This window comes from Dicentrarchus labrax, unplaced genomic scaffold, assembly GCF_905237075.1.
Source record: "Dicentrarchus labrax unplaced genomic scaffold, dlabrax2021, whole genome shotgun sequence".
Classification (NCBI taxonomy): Eukaryota; Metazoa; Chordata; class Actinopteri; family Moronidae; genus Dicentrarchus; species Dicentrarchus labrax.
In genome coordinates this window covers 6,157,784-6,178,271 of record NW_026136713.1, presented here as the reverse complement: position 1 = coordinate 6,178,271, position 20,488 = coordinate 6,157,784, and the positions used below count along the sequence as shown (strand labels likewise).

Here is a 20,488-nt window from a genome sequence, read left to right as displayed (position 1 = left end):
CCTAAGGCACATTACTCACAGACCACTGGGAGGAGGAAATAGGGAGAAGAGGAAAGGGGGGGATGAAAAGGCCACATAGGGAGCATTCACTACCATTTTAGCTTCATCTTCACTGCTTTCTCACTAGGAATGCGACAAGCCTTTGATAAGGGCACACACACCCCACTCAAGACCTCATATCACCCTCCTCCTGTTCCTTTATGCCTCCCCACGCTCAACGCCTCCCTCCCAACACACAGCTGCCTCTTCAAGCACTTAGAGGAAGAAAAAAAAATGTGGCTTGAAATTAAGTTGATACGATCTGAGGATTTAAAAAAAATGTTTTAGGCTGTGCTGTTACCTTGGAAACACATTTGTGTCCATGGTTAGGTTGATTGGAGGCACCTCACCTTAATGATGAAGTGGCTGTCAACAAGATATATGTGATTAGAAACAAAGACGCACACCCAGGAATTTTCAAGACGAGGGCCTGCAGGTAGTAAAACAATTCCAGTGTAAGGCCTTGGACTGAAAATGCATGTTATTCATCACATCCCTGGTAAAAAGCCCTCATCAAGATGGTTATTATTGGAGAATATGTGGCTGATTACTGACAGGTTAAGTACAAAGCTCAGTAATCAGCCCTATAAAAGGACTATGCTCATTCAATTATAACCACCAAAGGCCTCTTTTCTTGAGACATAGAACAACTAGAGTAACAAGTGAAGTGGGTCTACATTTACTTGAACCAGAACTAAGTGTAAAAAAGTCAACAGGTTACAGGTGTGTGTTTTGGTCTCTGTGTGAGGAAATTTCAAATACTGCAGCATCATTCAGACTTTGTCAGTTCTGTCTGCTATTGTATTCACTGGGAATACAAATGCCTAAAATAACACCGTTCCCTCTAACAGTTTTCATTTCATCTGCTGCCCATGTGTTGCCCTTTGGGTCCAGCAGATCATTTAATCGTCCACTCTCAACCCTGATCCCCCTCTTTTGTACCAGGATGAAAATATCTCTAATGCATCACTTTGCCTGGCACTGAAAACAAACAAACCAAAAAAACCTTTAGTTCGGTCTGTTTTGTCCTCACTTGACATATCTGCAATGAAAGCTACAAATCATAAGAAGTATGGAAGTGTATTGACGAGAAAGGATTTGACAGAGCTACTCAGTCCACGAGTAAACCTTTAACAGCACACTGGTAAGGCTTTGTAAGGGCAGAATTAGATTTGCGCGCAGGGGAGGACAAAATCGAGACAGATCATTTGAGGATGCAAGAGAAATTAACTGTAACTACATTTGAGTTATAGCAAGAGAACGCTCGTAATGGTCAAAACTGCTCAAACTTCTGAGTGCAAACTCAAAGTGAGAGCAGAGCATCACCTGTTCAATTGAACCATTATAAGAAAAACATTTATGAATGAGGCTCATTGTCACTTCTGAGCCAATCTATGAACCCATTAGCTATCATCTGAAGATTTAGCCTCAGGGGGAAATAGCCAATGTTTCAGGTCTTCCAGTGTAGCCAGCATCCAGATGATGAATATCTGGGCTAAAACTTCCTTTCCCGATTCCTCTCATTCCTCTCATGATTGGTCAATACAACTTGGACTACAAATAAAACCCAGAACACTTCCAAAACTTTTGTCCCTTGCCTACAGATTCTGCATTGTGCCAATATGTTAATATATAATGTTGCCTGAGCCTGGTATGTGGTAGTTGGGTTTGCTGTGATCTAATCTGACTCCATGTGGGATTCAAAAAACGTCCATTTATTATGCCCATAATATTATTATTATGGGCTGTGGTTACATTCAAAATTACAACATTTTCAGATTATGCGTGGCACAAATCCGACATATGAATAAACTAGGCTATGGTAATGGGATCAGTTGGATAGCCAGAATTTGGCTGAACTTCACTCAACAGTGCACACATCCATAATAATTTAAATTGCAGGCTAAATGATAAGACAGACAGGCTGCACACTCAGATCTTATTCTGCTCTTGCAAAGTCGTATCTGTGCACTCTCAAAGGCTGACTTTCAGTCTAAGAAGCACTCAGAATGTGTGCAGTGCTCTCTGAAATCTTTTGTTGTCAATATACCTCTAGTAAAGGTTTAGAGTTCAAATGCTGGGTGTGATAAAAAAAAAGATATGATACACACAAAAGCATGGAAGATACAAGAGATGTGCCAGACACCTTCAAATGAAACATAATTTGCAACCTCACTTTAGATGACCTTTACATTTTATAAGAGTCCATGATGGCAGTAATGCTGCCCTCGCCATTTGTGGCTGTCAGGAGAGTGCATGAAAAATGTTTGGGAATTTGGCTCTCGTTTAACAAGGTGAAAGTTGCCATCAACAGCAAAAATGATCACAAATTGTGGTACAGTATTAAAATTTAAGATTAGATAGTGGATTTCATGTTAGAATGGCTAATGGAAACATGTCTGCCAGCAAAGAAACTTCTCCCGGTCAGGGGAGAGTTGTAGCGCCTAAAAGGGAAGACGAGTAACCCAAATGTCCTGTAACCAGACGTCAGATTATGATGTTTGCTTTTAAATGTGAATTTAAAAAAGCCCCCAATAGTCTTGTGGAGGTGCAGGCACTGAGAGAGAAACAGCGTCATGTTATTTATTTACTCTTCTTAAAATTAATATTGGCCATTGAGGCTTTCAGTACTTTTATAGCTTGTAGCTGAATATCTGCTGTATGGAGTTCTGATCCTCTGTTACTGTTCTTATACTTTGATCTAACAGATTTTAGTATGATCAGTCCTATCAAGAAGAAACCTTTTTTTCAAATGAAGGTTTAAAATAATTCATTATTCATTAAAAACACGATTTCTGTTTTATTTCAATGACACTGTTTGGAATTCAGGGATAAATTGATGAATTGGTTCATTTAAATGTTGTGAGATGCTGCCGCACCTGTTGTATCCTGATACTTATGCAAGATTCATAATATTTATTGGAAGTGATTTTCATGCTAAACAAATTCGCATATTCACATAACAAGCATTACAACTGACTATAAGGTTAACTATTCATACCATGAAGCAAATGAGCACTTGATTAAAAACACAACAAACCAACAACTCCAACCCCTCAATGCCTGCAGCTTCATGAAACTCTTCATGAAAACTGCCGTTTTTCAGCAAAATAACTGACTCACATTTGACTGCACTGTACAAAGTTGTTTCACCCAACAGCAAAAACAGTAAATCAGGCTCAACAACATGTAAACACCAGTGATCCATCCATCCAGTGCCAGTATGTACGTATCTACCAAGCTGAGATCGTGGTAACATTTTACAGGACCTGATATTTATCATGCAGACTGCCAAACCTTATACAACAAAACACCTGCAGCCATAAACAGGAACACACAGTCAGACTGAGCTGTCTTGTCTTAGACCAGGTGGTTTTTACACCCCTTACTCTGTGCAAAAACATCCACATTACCAGCAAATGTCCTTGATCATCCTGGCTCTCAGACACTTTCTTTATATGTCCTAATTTGAAAACAAGTGCTATGCTTCACAGTTTGTGTGTCCAATAACCCCTTCTGTTATCAATGTTAACGTTACAGATGAACTACATCGGTACGCGCACCCCTGGACTGATCTAAATGTACCATGAACCAGTCGATGGTCCAATTCTTAAGTTATCAATTGTTGACTGAAGGTTTGCTGCTAACAGCATCTGCACTCTTGTGAAAGGTAAAAGGTCAATGCGAGGTTCTCCCGACAACAGCATTGCAAGAACAGAATGCATTGCATCAAATTGTATCAAATCACACAAAATTGCTCTGTATTAAAATGCATCATGCCTGAATCATATCGTAGGCCATGCATCTAGATACGTATCGGATCGTCTTAGAAGGGAAGGTTGTACAGCCCTAGTGTCCAGAATTTTAAAACTCACTAATCTCCATGCAGCTACTGCTTTTTGTGGAGAAATTCAGTTGGTGCAACTCACCACACAAAGACCCAATCCAGCAGTGACATTGATTGATATATTATTAATATATGTAGATATGTTGAAAAGCTTAGAGCCTTTAGCGAAAAAGCACTTCTTTTGTCACTTTTGTTTAACAACGAGCCTAAGTCACTTTTCTACAAACATTTTGGAGGTGTTATTGCTGGAACTAATGAAAACCTTCACATTAAATGCATTCAATTTTGCAAAACACCAGGTGGCTTTTATTGTGAAGCAGCCACAGGAGATGCAATTTGTTTGGCAACGCTAACGTTGATTGTTATGGAAAAAAGAAGATACTCCTACACAACAAGACGTGATATTTTTTAAGTTTTAATAATCACAGGAAGGAATGTTAAGAGAAGAAACAGACACACTGAAGCTTCTAGTTTTATGAATAACAAATAGTGCTGTGTGCAGCACACAGTATCCCTAGTGTAACTGTGGCAGTAGGTGCTGTGGGGGCCATGGTCACCCCAACTCTGGCAACCCTACATGCCACCTCCTGGCTTCACGATTGCTAGGACACCTTGAAGCTGTTACTGTAGTGCCTCCAGCATGTTCTGGGTCTGCCCCAGAGACTCCTCACAGTCAGCATGCTTGAAATACCAGCAAAAGCAGGGGAGCCAGAGGAATCTGAACCTGAATCACTTCAACACTCCTAATTAGAAAGCCCCAGCCACCTCCTAAATCTCTAACAAATAAAAAAGTAAGACCAGCACTCTTTGGAAAGCCTAATTTTATCTAGGGAAGAAATTCTGACTCTGTGGTGCTGATCTTCATTACGCTCAGCTGAAAGTGTACATCAAAGATCATGGAGTCAGATGAAACCAAAAGGACAATGTCATCTGCAAACAGCTGTTCTTTGTTATTCTGTCCACAAATATCACAAACAGGAGAGGGCACACAGAGCACCCTTGTTGGAGTTCACTGTTCATGGAACCTCACAGTCATGCAGACCATTAATTGGTCTTTATACTCCCACAGTACATCCAACAGAACTTGGATATTTTGGGGGGACTGTGAATCTACAAAACATGGGTTGACGGGAGTCGACGGAATTAGCAATTTTACACACCCCTGTGATAATCTGTAAGAGCTAAAACTGGTCAATTCTATGTATGACAATAAAGGTATATTGTTCATCCTGTATCTAAAGTTTGTCTGTTGCCTAGACGAGTCTACCGTGTTTCCAGTACCTTTGAATTTTTGACAACGTATGAGTGATTATGAAAAAATCTAATTTTGTCTCTATACAACACTGAAGCACAGTAGATTAATTAAATCTTTTAAATTGATTTGACAATTCATCGCCTTAATGTCAATATTTGGACAAGGCAACGCTTAGAGCCTTGAGTTGATGTAGATAGGTCTGTATCAGCGCAACACAATCTTGACGCTACGTTTTTTGCCATTGTTCCTTGCAAAACTGCTCCACATCTGTCAGGCTGCATATAGATCATTTACATAAGCTCGCTTCTCTAGTGAGTGCTCTGGTAACGTGCTCTGCTTAACCTATCCATGATCAATACATGACTGTTAAAGAAATCAAACAAGAACTCACCACTGGGGTTCCGATTGCAGACACTATTTCTCCAAATCACACACCTGAAAATGTGAGCATTAAAGGTGGTCAGTGTGCCTCAACCAAAGTGCTCATCAGATGGTTGAATTTGCCATATTTCAGGAAAATTTAGTTCTGCAAACAGCCTTCTTTGCTGCTTGCTGCATTCATCTCCACAACATCATCCATCCACCAGACTGTGAAATATGGATCCAAATAATAGAAACTGGAATTGTGTTTTTTAAACTGTAGTCTCTGAAGTGTAGAAGTAATCCAAATGTAATTAATAGTGTATGGGTGTGTGTGTGTGAGAGAGATATCTTTAAAATTGCAAATCATTTTACCTTCACCTCTACTAGACGTCCTCATTCTAAAATTTTATCCTTCACCTGGACAGCCTGAGGCTCCCGCACGATGCAGATGAGGTTCCTCACGCCACAGTGAAAACACACGCATAAAAACACTCACAGCTGTATTTGAATCTAACCAGACATGATGCATACAGTCCCACATGTAGAGAAAAAACACTTACCCATAGGGCAGCAAAATTCCAGGATTCTACCACCATCTTTTATTTCCCTCTCTATAGATGATGCACACTCGGGCACAAACTAACTCTTACTCAAAAAGATGAAGAAGAAAAAAAGACTCCAGCCTGTTTCTTTGAATTTCCTCTCAGGACCATATTAAAGAGCTAGAGTGAATCAAACCTTGCCAAATCTATTGGGTTTTGAATAAAAGCATGAAAGAGTACAGGGATAAGGACTGCCAGTCTGAATTCCAGAGATAAGTTTTGACGTTAAGGCTGTATCTATGCAAGACGCAATCAGACTCTGGAGTATGCAGCAAAGACAAGGCTGGCATTCAGAATAATGGCAGCCATGACAGCTTTAGATAAACAGTCAGCTGCTATTGAGGTCAGTGTCTTTCTAGCGCAGCACCTGCTTCACTCTGTCATTTATCCATCCATCCATCTATCTGCCGCCCCGCACAGTACTCAGCTGATTAAACATCAGTGATTGATCTATGAAGCAGTCTAAAGTTCATGTATTTTATTTTTCAAGCTAAGTGCATATACATACAAATTATTCTTTGAAGCATTCACTTAATTCTTCCACTCCATCAGACATAGACTTGAAACCTTGAATACTTTATCTTAAATGGTATCTGCGTGCAGTGGTTAACACTGTTACCTCACAGCAAGAAGGTCCTGATTGACTCAGTGTTTCCTCCCACAAGGCAAAGCCAGTCAACTTTACTTGTACAGCACATTTCTCCATTCTCCAAAGTAAAAGTAAAATAGCAGTCACAAGTCACAGAAAACAACAATTATTGTCAACATCTAAAAAAAGACTAGAGTTTAAGTAAAAGTAAGGGAGGAGTTAGGAAGTTTCAGATCTTCTGGAAGTTTGTTCCAGTTTGTGGAGGATTTTAGCTAAAAGCAGCTTCCTCATGTCTGCATTTAATTGTGGTAACAATTATCAGACCAGTGTCAGCCGACCTCGGTGGGTTGAGACTGTAGCAGAAAATCAGAGATGTATTTTTGTCCTAAACCATTAGTGATTTTTAAATGAGAAGTAGTATTTTAAAATAGATTCTCTGACAGAGTGAAATCAAGTGAAGAGATTAGAGAATTGGAGTCATGGGGTCTATTTTTTGTTCGGACTTGAGCAGCAGTGTTCTGAATGAGCTGCAGTGTCTGAGAGCTTGTAGACCAACCTACTAAGAACAAAAGTATTTACATCTCAGTTGGACACACATTCAGTGGTAAAAACAGACTGATTTTGTTCTTGTTTTGTTGTAGCTGTTAAGAAATATTTTCAAAGAAATATTCACATTTTCAAAATGTACTTGCTCCTTTGCTGAGATGAGGTGAGATCAACACCACTCTTATGTCTGCCTGTCAAGTATCAAGCTAGTGCCAAGAGTTGATCAGCTTAGCTAATAACACTTACCCATATTTGCATTTATGAGCAGTATACAGACATTTAAATATATTATTATTAGCTTATATTCCATTTCTGACAATAGATCATCCTAAATGTTACACACTGGAGCTTTAAACTCTAAATCCACATGTGAATCATAATGAATTTGGTGACAGCTTTCCCTCAAAAAGCAGAAAAACAGTTTACCAAAGTATTTTCAATCATATACCAAGTCCTAAAAACAAAACACATCTTTGTCACTGGATGCCTGCGTAATTACCATAGAATGAGAAACAGTGTTTTCCAATTGCTGCATGTAATTTCAATCAGCAATGACCAATTATTGCTTAACCAGCTCAGATTAATCAGTTAATCACTCCAGTTTGACTAAAAGCAGTCCTCGTGGAAATTAAGTTCATACAATTTACCATAAAGCTTGCAGAGCTGTCTTTACTGGTGACAGCTTCAGCTGTTTCAAACTCAGTGATGGTGAAAGTATTTATATGATAGCCTATAGTTTGCTTTTGTAACATATAAATTGTCAGTTTTATGGGTGATGGGTGAAATATGGTCTTGAATATCAAATCATGCATTATCAGCAGAGCCAGCAGTATCTGTGAAAAAAAGGAGAGGAAGGAGAAGGAGAAGAAACTAAGGTACTTTAAAACTTATGTTCACACTGCAAACCATAGCGCTCAGTTCTGATTTATTGCTCAGAGCTGATTTTTGAGATCTGAGTGACATATGAGCAAAGAAATTAGATTTGGGTCACTTTTGCCTCCAGTGTGAATGTAGCCTTAGTGTTTGTAACCGCAATCTGCATCAAACATCATATTTCAACTCTGAACACACGGACATGATACACATATTTTTAGATTCAGTGTGATTTACACTTCCTGAGGCTATCATCCACTCCGATGTCCATCCATAGATATCACAGAAAGAATGTGTCCTATATAACTCCAGAACTTGTCTGAGAATAATCACATTTTTAAGTAACCCAGTGTACACGCATGGCTCATTGCAAAGAGGAACGGTTACTAGCTAAAAAAAAGATTGCTTTGGCCATTGAATTAGATGAGTTTTAGCAGCCAGGCATATGATTGCAAGTGACATTGACTGGTAACCCCCCCCCCACATCAATGGCCGTTCTCAATGGATTTTGAATTAAACCAACACCCGTTTTTTGAAGAAGTGCGCTTCATCAATGATTTGTCAGCTCACAGCTAACTCAGTAAAAACCATGGCGACATTATACTTCCTGTTTACAGAGGGGTGTCAATTGTCCAACCCCTCCTCTACTACTTTGGAATAAAGACAAAATGACCAAAAATACTCAAACTACAAAACTACAAAACTGCTAAAATGGAATGATCGGACAGTAGTAAAATGTATTTCTATGTATTTGTACCCAATTACTGTATTTGTTATTTCTCTGTGTATCAGCTGAATGCATGAGCACTATGTGGATGTCTTCAGCCACTTGGTTGGTGAGCAGCAAATATGCCTCAACATGAGAGATAAGATAGCACTGCTTGATGAGTGAGTGGGTGTATGAAGTGTTTAGTGAACATCCTGCTCCAACTAATTTGTGATGCAGGAAGCCAAATTAAGGCAAATAATTTAGTCCTTACCAAGAGTCATGCCACGGCAAAACACTATAAATCAATGCCGCCACAGAATGCGCCAGCTGGATGTTTACCGATCAAAGCAACATATTGTATCTTGTGGGGAGAAGAGAGGTTTTAATACCACCAAGCAATATAGTCAGGAGATCCGAGGTTGTTATCACACCATGGGGGTATTGGCAGTTCACATTCATTGGTTTTAACATGACTCACTGCCTCCTCGCTAAGACAGAGCACCAACAGGAGATTGACTCTAAAAATAAAGACCAGGCACCATCAGCATTTCCTCACATACTATACATCTTGCACTGGTACTGACACAGCCACCGAGGCGTCGTGCACAAAGAACCAGTCAGAATACTCCCTCAATCTGGAAGGAAAAAAAACGCAGAGCTCTGTATGAGCAACAGCGAGGAGTAGCAGGATGCTCTCAATGACATACTCACAATAGGTTTTTGGTGCGAATTCGGGGATGCAAAGAAGGATCTCTGGAGTGTATGTCAGGATTTAACATGTTAAGAGGAAAGGTTTACAGCAACATCTACTAGCACATGGAAAGGTCAATATGATTGGAGAGAATCGGAAAGGTCAAGGCAGTAAAATTATCAAACATCTGAATCATTCTAGTTTATTTCCACAGCTCTTGGATCTTTGGGAAAGAAGCCTTAAAATAAAAGTGCTGGCTAAGAGTGAGTGCCTTCAGTTCAGTGACATGCTGCCCTGTCAAAAAGCAGGATTTAACATGAAGAAACACAATGTCTACCATGACAAAGAGTTCTGCAGTCTTGTTACATTTCACCAACTATTGGATTGGTCTGCATAGCAATAAGTTTGAACTCTTAACACTGCAGTTTCCATAGGAACTAAGTAAGGCAGCTATCAGCTCACAAGACAGATTGATGAGATGCTTTAAGTGCAAAAGCAAGACTATTTATGTTCAAAACACAGCCACAAGGCATAGAAAATGATTTGGGCATTAATTAGGAGGGATTATAACCTAGCTTTATGGAACATATTGAAATAACTTGAGATTTTTCATCATGCAAGCTACTTCTACAGCACAAACACCACAAAAATAAACATTGCCTCAGGCAAGGTGCCTAATCTAAGATGGAAAGTCTTTTTCATCAGAAAACAGAACTAGTAAAATGAAAAGAAGCGGAAGAACCCGGCTGTTGTATTGGCTTTGGGCGGAATCCACAACAGGCAGTTAATTTACTTGACTTTTGCGTATGAACATTTATTTAAGTCAAGTGATTCTTTAAATATAATATACTATTCTTAAAAATGCATCACTCCTGCTGTCCCAGACTGATAAACTCTCATGCCACATTCTATATATTCAAAGTACCACATCACATAAGTATGTAAAAATACTCGATTAATATTTTGTTTAACATTTTTCCACATAGAGAAAAAGATTCAGAAAAGGCTGGAAGCACATCTACTCTTTCTCCCTCATTGAGAAGAAATTCTGTATCTATGAATATCCCGCCCACCACCACCACCACTGCTTGCACTAGGTTACTTTTTATTTTACTTTATTTGACAGGTACAGTGCACATTAATAACATTTCTGAAAATACGCCAGAGAGCCCCTGGGCATGCAATAGGTTAGGTGAGGCAAGGTGACTAAGTGTACAACCACAATGTATTGTGAAAATAATAATAATACACAATGGGTATCACCAGCCATTAATAAAGAATAAAAAGTCAAATCTGATCTGGTCTACCAGCTTCAACTGTACTTTATGTTTAGTGCCAATTAACAAATGTAAGCATGTGCAACACGCTAAACTACGTGGTAAACATTACACCTGCTAAACATTACAATGTTAGCATTGTGATTGTGAGTATATTAGCATCCTGATATTAGCATTTGGCTCAAAGTACCACAGTGTGTACAGCCTCACAGAGTCGCTGGTGCAGCTTTTTTGTCCTTTTTTTGTGTTTTGTTTTGTTTTCCTCTTGTCATCTGTCTCTCTTATGTGCAAGTTCAGTAAAAAATATAAATCACTGCTCAACACTCGGGGAAACGATTAAACGTTGACCAATGACTGATACAGAACTGCATTATTTCATATAAATTCCACCCCTCCTGCTCTCCCATCCCGAAGACAACCCATGTAATGACATATGTCACTAATGGAGCGAGCATCCTCAGCAGCACCAAATAAAAGCAGACAGAATTAATTGCAGCCTGCCGTTGTGACCTTTTCTGTTTGATAAATCATAAAGCCTAAGAGACTGCCGTTAGCCTCGTAGATGGGAAATATGCAGCTTTGAGAAATGATCTTGGATCTCATGATCTAGAGCTGTATCGACCCAGCCGGTTTGTGCTTGCAACACACATACGGCACACATACACTCACGCACATCCACGCATGCATGCAAAATTTGTATTATTATTATTGTACCGCTTTCCGCTTGAAATAGGACATAGATACCCGGCACTTTATTGTCTGAGGAAAAGTCAAATTCCTATTTCATCATTCAGTAAAGAGAAGCATTCCCATGGTGCTCAATTAAGCTTCAACAGGAGGAGCCACTCTAGTCCCTGGACTGTGAATAATGTAGACAGTCATTAGGTTCTTTTCTGGTTCATTTTAAGAGGAAACCACATTTCATTGGCTTTGTAAGACAATGTCAGGCCAGAGGCTTTTGAACTTGGCAGATTGTTCTTGTTCACACTCAATTCTTTATCTTCAGCTTTGGACTGAAAACTTTTAAATGGAGAGCAATCAGGAGCTAGACAACACATTAATCAGGTAATCATAGATTTGGAAAAGAGTAATTATTCTCAAGGTGAAACACAAGGTTGCCCCCAGTGTGATTTCCAAGTGATTTCATCACAATAAAGCAGTTGGGCTTTATTATCATCGATTAAATACTATTCAAAATGAGGTCATGGACTCACCATGATTGTGTGATGTGTGTAGTACAGCTCTGTCAAAGTGCTTGAAGGTTGAAATATTATTCTGCAGTCAATATAACTCAGCTCAAACCAAATTAATTAAATTTACACTGACCAATACTAATCCCCAATGAACAAGCATTAAGTTACAGCTGAGTTGATCCACATTGTTCTCTGTTGTCTTGTAAATATTATTAATTATCTCTGCCAGGCGGAGAGGATCACGGTCGCCTCGTGTGTGTATCTGTCTGCAGCTGAACCTCGCATACTACTGGACCCATCAGCCAAATATTTTTTGTGCACATTTCTGACTCTCTGCTCAAGGACCTCTCATTGGTGTGGTGATTCACAATTTTTGACTTTTTGAAAAATCTATTTTATAGTGCCATTGACTGTTGACTCCCCACAAGTGATCAACAGCTGCTTCAGTTCGCAATTTGTTTCGCAATTTGGCACACAGCCTGCCCGGCACTCCCTGTTTCCCACCCATATGCCCCCGGACCCACCTGGCCTACTCTTCCAGGCATTTTCTGCTATGTTTTTGAATAATTATAAGTTATGTTATTAAAATGGGATAATAAACAAACAAGGACAAAATACTGAGGGCAGAAAGACTTTGGTGTATTGTCTGCTGGTAACTGACAGAAACACCTATATTTTTTATTATATATAGTTTATTTCTGACTTATTTCCCAACTTTTTAATGTATTATACTGTTTCTCAAACTGTACTGAAGAGATTTTATTTTACATTAGGTTTCAGAAACATTGTGTGCCTCATTAAGTATCGTATTATTATTACAAGGATATTTGTGAGTAATTTTTCTTTGATTACACAGATGTGAAATCGAGGCAGAGACAAGAAAGCTGTAGATCATCCTACAGACACTGCACTTTAAGAGACTGCACACTGTGAGGAATGGGAAACATAGACCTGCCAGCACAATGGAGAAGCCATATAAAACACAAAATTACACACACAGATGATTATGAATTTATTTTGCTGTTGAAAAGACAGGGTTAAAGCTTGTGTTGCTTGCGCTAATGGATACTGTTCTAAAACTGTAATTAGTGGAGTCGCCGTCTCTGCAACGTGTGCAATGGTGCAGGTGAGCAAAATGTTATTATAACGAATGGGAATAATGTCCAAAACTGGTAAAATAACACCCAGGTTGAAACACAGGAGAGGACAAAATAAAAATACAAGTTCATGAGTGTGCAAATAATAGCATAATTGCCACAAAGTTCCACTTATGCACATTATAATCTTACTCCTTCAATCATGCAGGCATTAAATATAATCTACCTGAGAACAATACATAGAAAATGTTTAATTCAAAGGCAGATATACCTGCTTTAAAGACTTACCAGACAATGGTCTCTATCAATGTTTTTTTCTCTTTCACAGCCTGAAGGTTAGACTGGGGAAGGGGGAAGATCGGAAGTCATTTCTAATGAGTTCAGCTTGTATAGGGCGTGAATACTCCATTATGTCTCTAAAATTATATGAAACCAGCAGACTCACAGCAAATATCCAAATAAACCCATACCATTTCATGAATCTAAAAATAAGATTAAAAAATGATAAAAAAAAAGCTGAGCTCTGTCTGAGGTGTGGGTCAGAGCCAAAACACACATCCACTGCAGAATGTCAACAATGTGCTCCATGAATTTTAAGAAGCAAGCCAAGATAAAACAAAGATGGAGTTTAGTGACCAAGCAGTGGAGGACAAGCCCACCCGGGGTCACACTGCCAGACATGACACCACGCTGATCAGAGCATCAGAACATGTCAGCTTTAATTGGAGCGTGTTAGCACATGTGCAGAAGATGAAGTGTGACCAGTGGAGAGCAGACACTGCATTACCCTAACCAGACCTGACACACAAGAGCGATCGGCTCACTCGCGAAATAAAACTTAATGGGAACAGTATAGCAGCACTTAAGTTATTCAACACAGTTTGGGAAAGAAACTGCAACCAGGGAAACAAACTCAGCAGCAGCCACAAGAAGTATGTTGAACTCAGTGCAGGAGCCATTAACTCCAATTAGAGTGGAGCAGCTGTAGAGGACTGCTGATATAATGTTATTGACCAGTGTGGCTTCTACAGGCTTAAGATCCATCCTGAAAAGCTGTATATATGAGAGTCGATTTGAAGAGATTAGATGTAGCTTTGCATTTAAATTGTACACTTTTATCCTGAGCTAGAATGTACCATAAAAGCAGAGATCGTTCAGCAGTGATAGAGAATTTAGTAAAAAAAAAAGAAGCTGAAACTACTTTACTTTTTGTAAACAATGGGTTTAAAAAAAGAGGCATAAATCGGTTGTCACTGACTAATTGTCATATATTTAATCATTCATCCATTGGGAGAAGCTGCTGTCAGAAGGGGAAATTGAGTGTTATTCAGCATAAAAGCAGAAATGTTCAGGCGGTGAATATTTAGTCAAACCCCTGTCGCACATGCTGACAAACACAGATAAAAGGCAAAACAACCAAAGCCAGCATCTCTGGCACAGAGGATGACAGGATTAAGAAATAACACCACATTCACATCTGTAGCTCACCGCACTGCTGCCTGGTAGTCATAATGGGCTAAATGTATGATCTCTATTACAGTGTGGACTTTTCATCTTCTCATCAGGAGGAAAATGTTAAACAAGACATGCTAGTGGCTCTGTGAAGGTTGCTCTTTAGGAACAGTTGTCATTATATCTAAATGCTGATGTCAGCATGCTAACTGGCCGCCGTGGATATCTGTACGAAAATGTCAACGTTATGGTGGTACAATGAGGAAAAGTCAGTGCTTCATCATAGTCAGTAGGAGTCACCCTCTGGGGAACCAACCCATCTATTAGTTGTAGCGGACTGACAGATTGACCGACATTGTCTCCCCTAAATCCATTCTGCTTGCTTGGCCAAAAACACAAGCTGGCACACAGACAAGTGTACAAGATTAAGAGAAAACTGGCAGCATACTCAAATCTGCACTCATGAAAACTTAAATATCCGTCACATACTCACATGCTTTCTCTGTAGGTCCTTTCTGACACACTGACAACCTTCCCTCCACCTGTATTACAGACTGTAAATTAAGCAACTGGTCGCTAGTTCTCTCCCCCTCCCATCCTGGCGTATTAAGGATGACTTGCCACATGGGGCCACACTGTGAGCCGGCCCTCGGAGCAGCTCTGAGAGCAAGGCCTGCAGTGCCGGGCAGTAAATAACCAGCATAAACGTGTCGCAGGAGACAACCCGCAGACACCAACCCATTTAATGTTAATAGGAAAGCATCGGTTACCAGATTCTAAATAATAGCTTGCAGTCACCATGGCCAAGGATAGGTACCGCAGGCGCAGGAATTTATGGAGTTAGCAAATTGCTTTTCTATCCCCATTCTTCCCCCATTTGTCCGTTTTGCCATCTCTCAGCGCAGGTTGGGGATGATGGAGAGGTGCAGGGGTATGATGGGACTGTTGCAGCCTGCTTGACTGAGCACAGCTGTCCTACGGCCACAGAGCTCGGGATGATGATGCTCCAAGGTGTACAACAACTATCCGTCCATCTGGGTCTCAGGAGGGACAGCCACTTGACAGGACACGGAGATATTTTTATTCCAGCAGGGCCCGGGGATGTTTGGTTGTGACCCTAGGCACTTTTGTTGGACAGGAATGGTGAATGCACAAGACACCGCTGGTCTGTGGTCAGTGATGTTAAAAGAAGCTATATACATGGTGAGAGCATGCTGTTCCCATCTGTTTATTGAAGGCATTCAGTCCGGCTTGATGTCTGTTCAAAGAATAGTATTGTCATTGTACGATTCCATATGTAATTACATTTTAAAATATTTATTTAGTGAAAAGACCAAAACCACCGAAATCTGTGTCTTTCTCCACCTGCTCAGTGGCACTCAGCCCATTGTTCCCTACTGAAAACTTTAAAGAGCAACTTGACAATTGTGTTTTTGCTGACCTCCCGAGATTGCACCTCTTATCTTCCTGCAGTGATGCTCAAGTGGGAGTCCAGGACCCTGTGACATCACTGTTAACCTGGAACTTTCAACTGAAAACGGCAATGAATGTTCAGCCTGGTGTTGAGTTCCTCTTTAAAATTAGACAATCAAACAAAAAACTTTCGTTTTTTAAAGGCGAAATAATTTCCTGAAATAGCTGGGAACTGTAGTTTTTAGGAAATATTACTCAAACAGGAATAAGTAGTGTGTTTGTTGTGGACTATTTTCAGCTGTGGATTGGGAACGTTTGGTCTATTAGATATTTATGGCACCAGGACAGTGTATGTGATTAACTCAACATAAACTACAGTGCTCATGTTTTTTGTAATGAAGGCTCATTGATGTGTATTTATTCATTTTGAATAGAAATGGAAGTCAGAGGCACAGGGGAATAAGCTATTAGGTTTTGGGTACACAGACAGTAGCATCAATTAATCCTTGGTTTTGGTATTTTCATGGGATTTGTTGACAATAAGAAAAGTCAGCAGTCTTATCATTTAACTTGGTTTCACAGACAGACACCCACTTCTTAAGGTGATTAAAAAACAGACAGTCTGACATGTACTCTGCTCGCTGCATGTATGGTAGAAATTAAAACATCAAACTAAAGCAAGTTGAAATGACACAACAGAGAAATTTAGACTAAACCTAATTAATGTTTTATGGGATATGGACTCGGTGGATTACCAAGAATTTTGTAGTTTAGAGGAAGTTGTTTTTCATACTGTGCAACAGTGAGTAGCAACACATTCTTCTGAAGGGAGGAAAAAGAGCCCTGATATCTCCAGCTATGCTGACTTTGTGCAGACTCCAGTGGGAATATGGTACCTTATTGCTAATTATACTTATGTAAAGAAGGGCAGCCTAGACAAATATCACAAACATAAATTATTCTCTGAATACAGAGAAAAGTTGAGTCAGAAAAGCTCTTTCACTGCAAATATTATGTCTAGCAGGACAAGGCAATATGGAAAAACAAACCATTAAGCTCTTCAACGGTCTCTCTGGAGAGCAAAGTGACATCAATAAGGTCAAAGCTGGGGTCAGCAGTAGTTAAATTACTGTGGCAGTTTGACCAGTATGACTCCATGGGGTCACAACCTGAAAACTCATCATCACTGCTTTCCTCTGTGTAACAAGACAATATCAGATCATACTAATTATTCATGATCACAGTGCTTACATGAACTGACGGCATCTGACCTACAATCACCTTTTCATTGTAAATATTGTAAAAAAATCTTCTCAGTAGGAATATGTAATGTCACTACAGCAGTTGGTAGGTTGCTAATTCTTAACGCTCTGCTAGAGTAACCAAAGACCCGGGGCAGACTTTAACAGAGGATGACATTTTCAGATCACTCTCCTGAATTAAAAAACGGGGGAAAAGAAAAACATGCCCAAGACAATCTTTAACTCAGCTTGCTCCCCATATGACAGCGAAAAATAATACCATCCCAAAATACAAAGAATCCATCAGAGGTGATGAAAATAAACCATGAAAGAATCTCCACGCCTTGAATTACTGCGTATATAGGATTAACGTTTCACACTCCCAAAACTGGATATCAGTGCAGAAAAGTACAAATGCCTTAACACAGTGATTCCCAAACAGGGTTATCTTACTTGTATTCCAGGAGGTACTTCTGCAATTGTTGGAAGTATTGTAGCTCTGAAATTACAATTTGGTTTAGACCATATACTCACATATTGAGTCAGCCATAACACCTAAACGTCACATGTTGAAATGACAGTTTTTCCTAAAATACAGTGAGTGAGAGAGCTCAAAAAGTGCAAAGTCACAGCGGGAGGAGGGGGTTGAGACTGCCACTTGTGATTTCAACCTCTGCAAATGAGTAAGAGTGTAATGTATTCATTCAGAATTAACGTAATTTTCTTAAAGGTTCAGAAGAATCTATTTGTAGAAAATTAATATTCATGGATATGTTTTCATTAGTGTATAATCACCTGAAAATAGCAATCATCGTGTTTTTGGTAGACGCAATAAAGTCTGCCATATTGAAGCACCGTTTCTAGAGTAGCCCAGAATGGAATTTTTCGCACCTTTCATGGCCATCATAGTTTCTCCTTCACGCTTGGAAATGGAGGTTGAAGTGAAGGAGTAGCAATCTGCAACTATACCACTAGAGATCTACCCCTGTTCCTTTAATAATTTCCTCACCTGGAATGATTGATATAGTTATAAATAGGGTGCTGTGGATCATATAACATTGTCAATGTTGACTGCTGAATGGAGGGGAAACGGAAATGTAAAGGATGTCAGCGTTGATTTTGACCAATGAAAATGAGCAAACAAAACTTTGTATAAATAGAACCAGTGCCAGCAGTTTTTCTCACAAGGAATACATCTCTCAGCATATTCACTGAAGCAAGCAGAAGGTTAGCACATCTACATTCAAAAACTGAAAACAATAGGTAAATTGGCTAAATGGTTTAATTAGATAGCTACAAATAATGGATCATTGAATAAGATAGCTAAATGTGGTTGAGAAGGGTTTCAATGTCCAGCATGTGACCCCAAGTGACAATATATTTGGTCAAAACAGACCTCAAAGTTGACATTCAATTATACAAAAAAAAAAATACTGAAACAATATCCATATTTATTTAGTTAATAGTGTTAAATGACACCCAGTTTAAGAGCAATTTAAATCAACACAGCTGGAGCATGATGATTGGTGTCAATGAGGTAATTTAGTGCGCCTGATGGGGCTGTGAGGGTACATCCGATGAAAAAAAGGGTTGGAACCACTGCCTCAACATCATGTGATACAAGTGATAGAGGCACTGTCATCTTAAGGAAAAAATAAAGGACATTAAAATGGGATGATGCTGTACGATTTAATGTTTGATTTAATCTACATTCTCCAAAACACAGCTGGAGGGAGAGTGTTGAAAATGCATAACATAAAACATGACCAGCAGGCATGTAGATGGAGAGAGGCGGTGACAATAGAACATCCTCCTAATCCTTTTAACTTAGCATCTTTCACAATTATATTTCATTACTGCGTGGAGCCTTAAGAAACAGTTTCCCGCTGACAAATCTGGTTACAAAGAGCAACACATAATATGTAAGCTGCTATGGTTATTGCAACGTAAATTACTCATTATTATCCATTATCAAACTCACTATCTGCAGAATTATTCCTCTTACTTTTACATTTTCACATGTTTTGCATCAGTCTTTGAGATCAAAAGACGTCCAATCATCACATCATATACGATTGCCTGAAGAAAATTCAAATGTGCTCCTGTTAGGCTTCGGGGTTCTGAGGAAAATGATCTTTCAGCGTAGGTGCAGGAAGATTACTGTCCATGAAAATTACTTGAAGCTATTTTAAATGAATACAGATGGATAACGCTGAAAGGTCCGGCAGAATGACAACATAAAAGTCATTTTCAGAGGAATTTCTCTGTGAGGAAGGATGTCCCCTTTGGGAAGGAAACATTATTCAGCTTATTTTTTAACCAAAATAAACCATTTAAGGCTTCCAAAGACCTTCAATTTCATCCTGGAGTGAGCCATGAATGCCAAGAATTACCAGGCTTTATGATCAGAGATGAAAGAATACGAAAGAATACAAAAGAAGCCTGGTACAGAGGATTGCTTTTGATGTTCAAAACCAAGATGATTAAATTTTTATTATAAAGGGAATTTTTGTCTTTGTATTTGATTGATTCCTTAAAAATGAACACACGGTCAGTGTGTGGACACAACAACAGTGACAAATGTACAACTCACATGTTGAGCTGATATATTTAGACAGATGAGTTGTTGTAATCATTCGTCACAGCTCTATGTCCAGCCGTGAAAATGGCAATCAGTTATTAATTAACTACATCAACATGAGGGATGTGCACATATTTGAATATTAGATGGGGAAAAAACAGCAAAATTGCTGAAAATATAAGCCAAGTTTGCAAACATGATGCACAAAACGTTTTACAATATCAGAAAAGAAACTTTATTTTCATTGCTGTCTGCCGTCAACAGCTGTCAGTCACAAGTGGAGTTAATACACGTTCAGATGGGATGTTTTAGTTAATGGGGGGGGTACTCTTATATGAACATTTGAATTCAAATATAGCTCTCAGGTCCACAGAAGCAGGATTACTCCTCCCTCCAAAAATATTTCCCCTAAATCATCCCATGTTGCGTCCCGGGGCTTAAGACGCACACCGTGTAATTGTAACCATAATTACTCACGACATCCAGAGTTCAAATCCGGCTCAACACCTCAGTCTGCCATCACACGTCAGCCTCCACCCATTCAAACTGGTGAGGCATAAAAGCCCGCAAAAAAAATGCCCCCCTTTTTTTTTTTTTTTTTTAAATGAAGGAAGTGACACTTGTGGGGAAACTTGCAGAGGGGGAGATATGGCAGGGGGTTTTGTCCCCCCAACCCGACCCCCCCTCGGCTCCACAAAACAAGCGCACACTTGATCAGTG

General features: G+C 39.4%; 1 protein-coding gene across 1 annotated transcript in view; it reads right to left on the bottom strand.

The window, feature by feature from the left end:
• The window catches only part of drp2 (dystrophin related protein 2), a 150,281-nt gene that overhangs the window by 128,911 nt on the left and 882 nt on the right, over positions 1 to 20,488 (bottom strand). The gene's annotated exons all lie outside the window — the stretch shown is intronic.